The sequence below is a fragment of the Chrysochloris asiatica genome, unplaced genomic scaffold, assembly GCF_000296735.1.
Source record: "Chrysochloris asiatica unplaced genomic scaffold, ChrAsi1.0 scaffold00146, whole genome shotgun sequence".
NCBI classification, from domain to species: Eukaryota; Metazoa; Chordata; class Mammalia; order Afrosoricida; family Chrysochloridae; genus Chrysochloris; species Chrysochloris asiatica.
This window is the reverse complement of record NW_006408664.1, coordinates 1,340,814-1,349,896: the sequence shown is the minus strand read 5'-3', so window position 1 is coordinate 1,349,896 and position 9,083 is coordinate 1,340,814. Positions and strand designations below refer to the sequence as shown.

At 40.5% G+C, this 9,083-nt stretch overlaps 1 pseudogene; it reads right to left on the bottom strand.

Annotated features, from left to right (window-relative positions):
• Positions 1–834: 834 nt before the first annotated feature.
• LOC102821853 lies at positions 835–1,331 on the bottom strand (annotated as a pseudogene).
• Positions 1,332–9,083: the final 7,752 nt, after the last annotated feature.

The following is a 9,083-nucleotide window of genomic DNA, read 5'->3' as shown; positions in this document are numbered from 1 at the left end:
TGTTCACAATCTGCTCACAGCCTTGTTTTGACTGGTGATATGGAGCTTTTTCACTATCTCTTTCCACAGATGTAGTCAGTTCGATTCCCGTGTATTCCATCCATGTGTCTAATCATCTTTAATGTAGTATTAAAAATATATTTGCAATGAAGAAGTCATTGGTTGCAGAATTCTATCATGCAATATCCTGCATCATTTCTATCACCAAAGCCATGCTGTCCAACTGTTAATACTTCTTTGTTTCCAATTTTTTGCATTCTAGTCACCAGCAATTATCAGTCCACCTCTTTTTTATTACTGTTGTTGTTATTTTATTTATTTATTTATTTTTAATTGACACTTTCTTACTGGCCCTATCTCCAAACAAGTGGCTGGACCAGGGGAAAAGGGAAGGGGAACGAGCTGGCGCAGAGAGGGGTCATCTCCACAACATTCCATTTATACACAGAACTAAACAGACAAGCACAGTCACTATGCAGTTAGAAGCTGGCAGCCTGGAATTGGGAGGTTGGGGGAGAGAATGGGGAGTGGGGGTGTTGTTAAAAATATATAGGCCCCTCCCAAACTGGAGTGTCTGGTGGGGGAACTTGGTCTGTTTCAACCCAAAAGAAATCAGAAAATCAAAAGTTTGGGAAGGCCAGAACCATCAGGGGTGGAGAGAGGAGGAAGGTCCATGGGGTAGGGGCTGTTTGGCAACTTGGGTGAAGGGATTGTCCTCCCCCTGCTAGGATTTCCCCCCCTGTCTCTATGGTCTGGTAGGAAGGGGGAAGCCTGTAGCCCCCGACAGGCAGGTCTGGGACTGCTGGATGCTCCAGGCAGGGGGTTGGAGGGGGTTCACAAGGGCTTGCGCTCCAGGGAGATAACAGCACTGCCCCTGAGTTTCTTGGCCAGGGTGCAGTGGTCCTTGACCTCCTCATAGCAGTTTGCTTGTAATTCATGTTTGATCTCTGTCAGCTTCTTCTTGATGGCATCCTTGGAGCTAGCATAGGTCATGTTGCTCTTAAGGGGTGCAGACTCAGAGGACCAGAAGATACAAACCAGATCCTCCTTCTTGCTCTCCTTGGTCTCATAAGTTGCATCACAGAGGGCATTGATGGCAGTGCTTGTTTGGCAGCATCTTGACAAAGGTGGCATAGGGGCCATGACAGTCTGGCCCACATCAACAAGCAGGATCTCCTTGCCCTCATCTAGGATGATGTTCTTCTTATCTTCACTCAAGCAGAAGAGCTCTCTGCCTTCTTGTGCTTCTTCACCTCCTCCGGTGATTTGCGCACCTTCATGTCATTGAACATCTTGATGACACCATCAGAGACAGCCACGCCAGAGGCCATGTTTCTGGAAGTGAAAGGAGTAAGGCAAAGAGAGCCAGAGAAGAAGAGAGCCGCTGCAGCTGCTGTGGGGAGCTGACTGAACCTTATCAATCCATCTTGATTGCATGTTTGATCAATTTCAGACTGAAGAACTTGGTAGAATTAGTCAATTTCATCATCAATGGCTTTAGTGGTTGATCCCAAAATTTGAATAATAGTGGTGTTAACTGGTCTTCCTTGTAGACATGTGGATATATTCTACCACAAACAGTATTAGACTTAAAGATAGATCTTGATAGTTCTTTTTGATGATGAATGTGACACCATTCCTCTTGAATTTTTCGTGGCATAGTAAGCCATGTGATTGTCAGATTCAAAATGGCCAATTCCAGTCCATTTCTGCTCATTAATGCCTAGGATATTGATATTTGTGTGTTCCATTTAATTTTTGACAACTTCCAATTTTCCTAGATTCATACATCATACATTCCATTATTAACAGATGTTTGCAGCTATTTGTTCTCATTTTAAATTATGCCCCATCAGCATATGAAAGTCACAAAGGCTTTACTCCATTTATGTCATCATGGTCAACTCTACTTTGAGGAGACAGATCTTCCTCAGTCGCATTTTGAGTGCTTTACCACTGTACCACCAGGGTTTCTTCTTACAAGTACCCAAACACGAACCAAACCCACTACTTTGGAGTCCATCTGACACACTGCTACACTATACAAGGTATCTGAGACTAAATTTTACCGGAGCAATCTCATCTTTCTCCCTTGGAGCACCTGGTGGCTTTGAACAGCTGACCCTGAAGTTACCAGTCCAGTGCTTATCGTACAGTGGCAACAGGCTCCTTCAGTACAGCAACTCAAAATTTCTAATTTGATCTATACTACATATATATATATACTATACAGTTTGTATGGAGTCCTGGTGTGGCACTGTGAGTTAATGCATCAGACTGCAAAGCCATTTGAACTGCAAGGTCGGTGGTTCAAGCTCACCAGCTGCTCCTTAGAAACCCTATACAGGGTTGCAATGAGTCGGAACCAACTCAACAGCACTTAGCAACAACAACAATACTGTTTATGATCTACACTATTAAACAGTGAAAATAACAAAGAATACATTTATAAAAAGTCTGGTCTTCTGAAAGTAGCCTCCATAACAAATCTCCTATGCCAACTTTATTATTTTTTTTACCTAGACTACAAACAATTTTTCAGAAAGTGTCATTTATATTACAAAGAAAATCTGTTCTTTTGATAATGTTAGTTAAAGTAGCCACCTAGAAACAATCAATTTAAAAAGAACATAAGAGTTCTTCTAAAAAGATTTATTACTGCTACGGATTTCTTTCCTTTTTTTAACTTAATGACTCACCAACAAAATCCTTTAGAATTGAAAAGCTCTGTACTTTGTGAGACTGTCGAAGTTAGTCACTGATTTATTTCCCTAAGTGTAATTTGAAAGAACCTGCTGTATATATATGAACACTGTAAACCTATAAACCATGAATTTTTTTAAATCTGGTTTTGTTATGGCACCTAATGCCAGAAGACAGGAATAGAGTGGGGAGGGATATATGAGACCTTTTACATTATGTACCTTTGTAATGACTGTGTTTTTATAGGCACAAATTGCTTTTTCAATCATTATTTTGCATGTGTGAATAAATTCTACGTATTGGAATTTATGTTTTAGAGAGGCAATGACTCTGCAATGAGTAACAGACCTTCAAGATGAAGACATCATTACTTTTGTTTGGGGAAACTCACTAGGTTAGACCAGGTTTCTCAACTTCCACCTTATTTGGGCTGGATAATTTTTTGGCTGTGGAAGATTGTCCTGTGTAGGATCTTTAGGAGCATCCACTACCTCTAGATATCTGTAGCACCCCACCCCACCCATGAGTCATCCATGTGACAACCAAAATGTCTCCAGACATTGCCAGATGTTATCTGGGAGAGAAAGTCACCCCGGTTCTGAACCACTGGATTAGACTTTTCAATGTCATAAATGTGAGCATAATTCCTTATTATTGAAGGAAAGGAGGAGAGTAAGTCACTTTAAATCTGAATGCAGATTCTACCAGCAGTGTGTTCCATTCTGTTATATTTTTGTTTAGAAATATAAACAGATTGTCTATACGTAAACTATGCCTTGAAGAAGAAAAAAGGATGTAGAAAGGAATGGTTTTCCAGAGAGGGAGATTTCTACAAAGCTGTCTCTCCAGGGAGTTAAGATTGAATGATCCATTTATGGAAGTATACCACTATTAGTACTGTGAAGTCCTGGTGTGGTGCTGTGGGATAAAGCTCTGTACTGCAAGGTCGGCAGTTCAAACTTACCAGCTACTCCTTGGAAACCCTATACAGGGTCACTATAAGTCGGAACCAACTCTACAGCACTTAACAACAGCAACACAACAACACCATAAACTATTGTGATTCCATATTTGAACTCCTCTAAATCATCTACTGAAGCTACATTTAGACAATCTGCAGTAGGTTCATTGGGAAAGGAAGACAATAACTGTGTCTTTGCGTGGGCAAACCCAACTTTATCTGTGTCATTGAGTCAATTTCAACTTGTGGCTACTTCATTTACTACAGAATAGAACTGCACCATAGGCTAAAACTTTCTTCCATGGTACCACTGGGTGGGTTCAAACTGCCAAGTTTTAAATGAACAGATGCATACCATCCAGGGACCTGACCCAACTTTATAAGCATGTTAACAAGCATTCATGCCTTTGGATTGAAAATTCTCAGAGTCCTAGAATTTCACAGGAAAGGGACCTTGAAAAGGAAAGTCACTCTTGACCTAAGTGTATTTTTACAGGTTGTGATAAGTACAATAAGGAAATGAGCACAGTACTATGTTGTTGTTAAGTGCCATCGAGTTGGTTCTGACTCATAGTAACACTGTAAAGGGTGTTCAAGGAGCAACTGGTAGGTTTGAACCAATGACCCGGTGCTTATCCTGCAGTGCCACCCCAGGACTTCACAGTACTATAATACTGTAATAGTGAGAATGACCTGGTTTGGGAGGGCCAAAGAGTTTTCTTGAGAGGCTAACTCTTTCACTTATATCTGTTGCTACACAAGCTATTCCAAAATATAATGGCTCAAAATGGCAACTTTAAAGAAGAGAAAGGACAAGAGAGATGGTTAATTCTATCTGCTCACACTTCTATAATTTAGCCTAGATTCAGCTGGTCCATTCTGCTTGTGGACTTGCAGGTCCATTCTACGTCTAAACTCGTGTATCTGCATTCAGTTGGCACACAGGAATTAAGCACAGCTGAAATTCTGTCTCCATGTTGTCTCTTCTTTTGGTCTCTCCAGCAGGAGAGATCTGTTGTACATAATGTTACTGTGAGTCAGAAGCAACTCAATGGCACCTAACAACAAGCAGGATAATCACTTTTTATCAGTTGGTTTAAGACTCCCAAGAGCACAAAAGCCGAAACTGCCAGCCCCTAGGTTTGGAACTGGCACAGCATCATAGCTGCTGAATTCTGTTGGTTAAAGCAGTCACGAGGCCAGCCCAGAGTCAAGGGAAGGAGACAATACAAGGGCAAGAATACTGGAAGGTGTAATTCACAGAGGTTATAATGTAGCACACTAGTAGAATGATATTAAACAAAGATGTTAGAAATGAATAGGAGTTAACTGAGTAAAGAAAGAAGAAAAGTGTTCCAGATAAGGGCAATAGTATATGCAAAGCTATAATGTCAGAGGGGCGCAATGCACTTCTGAATGACTGAAAGGAAGCCAATGTGGTCTGGAATGCAGAAATCAAGGGATAGGTAGTTGCAGCAGAAAAGGTCTAGACCAAACAGTGCCATCGTATCCCTTAGGATTCTTCTGGATGCAGGTGGTAGAATCCAAGGCAAACTGACTTGAGATAGACTGTATATATAGCTCATGAGCCTGAACAGTCTAAGGCATAATTAGTTTGCTTCATGCATGGCTATATACAAGTTAAATTATATCACCAGGAATTTGTTTCTCTTCATGTCATAGTTCTGCCTTCCATTCTGTTGCCTTAATTTTCAGACAGCTTCTGAAGGTCTAGGTTTACATCCACCTAGATTTAAAGCCTACTTGTATAGAACAGAGAACTATTTTCTGTCATCAGTCAGCCAAAGTCCAGGATTATATCAATATCACTCTGAGATCCAATAAGAATAAGATGGCATTGTCACATTAGGATAGTTCCCTAAAACAGTTTCTTTACAAAAAGACTATTTAAGTGGTGTGCTGAAACTGGCTCAGTGCAATCTGTAAGAATTGGTTGCTAATCTCTCCCAACACTGTGTTCAGTGACTTGATAATGGGAACTTACAATGGGCCATGGTGGCAATGTTTCCACCACATCAAATGGCAAATGCTACAAATCAGAACTTCCCTTGCTTCCTCCAAAGCCAGTTATTAGTACACCATTGTACTATTTACAAAGGTGTAGCAGAGGTGTCGATTCCAAAGAAAGGTGATCCAACAGAATGTAGAAATCATAGAACAATATCATCAATATTACATGCAAGTAAAGTTTTGCTAAAATAACTCAGAGGCGGTTAAACAGTACATTGACAGGGAACTGCCAAAAACTCAAGCTGGATTCAGAAGAGCATATGGAGCTAGGAGTATCATTACTAATGTCAGGCAAATCTTTGTTGAAAGCAGAGAATATCAGAAAGGTGGTTATTCATGCTTTATTGACTATATACAAAGGCTTTCAACTATGAATGCCTTGAAATGTGAACCATGGAAATTTATGGATAACATTGCAAAGAATGGGTTCTCAAGAACACTTAAACCCAAAATGGGGGTCTACAAAGGCAAGAAGTGACTGGCTTACAAGCTTTCAAGAGGGAACCTAGATCCAGAGGGCATGGAGGAAGGTAGAATCTCCACTGAGTAGTATCCAATCTGTCTAAGGTATTGAATAATTGTTATCAGGACTAATTGTGAAGGTTGGAAATGCAAACATAGATATTTTGCAGCAAGGAGGGGAGTGATTAACTTTGCAGTCTAGGAGCTGAGGTCCCTGGGACCATCAAGGGAGAAGAGCAGAGAGCAGGACTCTACCCAGAGAAGCAGTGACACCAGAGATGGAGGCAGAGGTGATGATGTGGAGAGATGGAGCACTGGGGACTTTAGATCCAGAGAGGGAGAGGGGCTGTGTGCTGATGACTGGGGGCAGGCTTGCAGGGTATACCCTTTGTTTGGTTGATGATTCATGGAGGGGATGTAACCATGGCAATGAAACGATATACGATAAGATGAATGTAAAACTAATGTTCTCCCATGTAAGCTATCACATAGAAAAAAAAAAAGAACAACTTAATTGTGCTCATTAAGAAATTGTACATAGATCAAGAAGCAGTTGTTCAAACAGAACAAGGGGATACTAAATAGTTTAAAATCAGGAAAGATGTGTGCCAGGGTTGTGTTCTTTCACAATACTTATTCAATCTGTATGCTTAATAATTAAAAAAAAAAAATTAAACTCTATTATGTTAAGAATGTGGCATCAGGATTGGAGAAATACTCATTAACAACCTGCAATACACAGATGATACAACCTTGCTTTCGGAAAGCAAAAAGTACTTAAAATACTTACTGATGAAGATCAAAAAAACTACAGCCTTCAGTGTGGATTGCATCTCAGTGCAAAGTAAACAAAGATCCTCATAACTGGACCAATAAATAGCATCATGATAAATGGAGAAAATATTGAAGTTGTCAAAGACTTCATTTTGCTTGGATCCACAAGCAACACTCGTGAAAGCAGCAATCAGGAAATTAAATGACACATTACATTAAGCAAATCTGCTGCATAAGACCTTTACAAAGTGTCTAAGAGCAAAGATATGTTTGAGGACTAAGATACGTTTGACCTGAGTCATGGTATTTTCAATCGCCATATGCATGTGAAAGTTGGACAATGAATAAGGAAGACCAGAGAAGAATCAGTGCATTTAAATTATGGTGCTGGAGAAGAATACTGAAAGTACCATGGACTGCCAGAAGAACAAATAAATCTGTGTTAGAAGAAGTACAGCCAGAATGCTCCTTAGAAGCCAGGATGGCAAGACTTTGTCTCTCATAATTCAGACATATTATTAGGAGACACCAGTCCCTGAAGAAGGACATCATGTTTAGTAAAGTGGAGGGTCAGAGAAAAAGAGACAGACCCACAAGGGGATGAATTGATACAGTAGCAGCAGCATCGGGCTCAAATGAAACAATTGTGAGGACAGTGCAGGGCTGGGTAGTATTTCGTTCTGTTGTGCATAGAGTCGCTATGGGTTGGAACCAACTTGATGGCATCTAATGAGCTCTGGTAGCGTAGTGGTTACAAATCAGGCTGCTAATCTCAAGGTCAGCAGTTCGAAACTACCAGCTGTTCTGTGGGAGAAAGATGAGGCTTTCTGCTCCTTTAAAGATTTACAGCCTTGGAAACCCTGTACAGGGTCACTATGAGTCGGAACCAACTCCATGATACTTAACAACAACAACAGTAACAACAAAACAGAGGAGTAGAGATCCTGTAAAAATCCAGAACTAATAGCAGTGGAAGTCCAAAGAAAACGTGGAAGAAAAAGGTTACTAGAATCCCCAAGAAGAAAGGGGTAGTGGCCTTCATTTAAAGGATACAAGCAGTCTCCTGGCTATCATAGGGAAGGCTATGAAGGGCAAATATCTTGACCTCATTTTTACCATTCTTCTTTCTTCTGTCAGGATCATCTACTGGCCAAACCAAATCAGTTGCCAGAATATACAAAAGCCCTGTTACAGTCCAAATAAGTCAGCCTCCCGGGGCAGAGAGTAGAGTAGAATGGGATGGAGAGTGGATATGGAGGAACAAACGGAAGCTATTCAGCACAACATCTCATTGGTTCTTACTGAATAACATAGCTGAATCAACCAATCTGACTAGTGGGATACAGCCCCTTCATGGGGCTGAGAGTAGAGTTAGCTCTATCCAAACCACATGGATTGAACAGGTAACCTCAAAGAAAATTAATACATCTTCACATCACATTAAGAAAACGGAAAACCATAAAGATTTAGTAAGCCTTAAAACAACAGGAATGGAAAAAATTGACAAGAAAAAGCGCACAATTAAATTAGCACAGAAAATGACGTGGAACAAAGAAATCAACAGCACCGAACCACATGGATTCAGTGGAACAAACTCAGTGTGCCTTTTACGAAGAAGGAGAAACTGGCAAATTAGCGGGAATTGGCTACAGGAGTCCTGGAGAGGAGCTGTGGGCTAATGCATCAGACTGCAAAGTCATTTGAACTGCAAGGTCGGTGGTTCAAGCTCACCAGCTGCTCCTTGGAAACCCTATACAGGGTCACTATAGGTCGGAATCGACTCGACGGCACTTAACAACGACTACAGACAGCATTTAAGCCATATTAAGAATTTGAGCAATAGAAAACCACTGAACGATTTAAATCATGGGCTGAGTGATGGAATGAGTGAAAAGACTGGCATGTGGGGGCAAAAAATCAATGCGACTGCAACATGGAAAATGAATTTAAGAGAAATTCAACTCTAGATTCTTAAAATTACATTGATAGCAAGCCTGCTTCTTTGTAGGCTTGACATATACTTGACATAACTGATCCTCACCTTGTAAAGTTTCAACTTAATTTTCTACAACAAAGTTGAGTGACATTTTTTATAAATCTTGGAGTGGGGGGACTAACATTATTAGTCAATAAAGCAATTCATGTTATTGTT